This window comes from Penaeus monodon, chromosome 24 (assembly GCF_015228065.2).
Source record: "Penaeus monodon isolate SGIC_2016 chromosome 24, NSTDA_Pmon_1, whole genome shotgun sequence".
In the NCBI taxonomy this organism is placed as follows: domain Eukaryota; kingdom Metazoa; phylum Arthropoda; class Malacostraca; order Decapoda; family Penaeidae; genus Penaeus; species Penaeus monodon.
In genome coordinates this window covers 30,888,238-30,888,485 of record NC_051409.1, presented here as the reverse complement: position 1 = coordinate 30,888,485, position 248 = coordinate 30,888,238, and positions in this window count along the sequence as shown.

The window sequence follows — 248 nt, the reverse complement described above, 5'->3', positions numbered from 1 at the left end:
CACGGTTAAAGGAAGCATAAAGGGAAGAGATGAAAAAAAAGGGTTAAGGCAAGCACAAAGAGTAGAGGGGAATAAAAAGAAGGGGAATGGAAGAAAGGGAGGCTTAAGGCAAGCATATAAGGAAGAGGAGGACAAAAGAGGGGGATGGGAGAAAGGGAGGATTAAGGGAAGCATAAAAGTAAGGGCAAATTAGACTGCCTTTGCATCATGATTCGAAACGCACACACGCACATCATATTATCTATTCC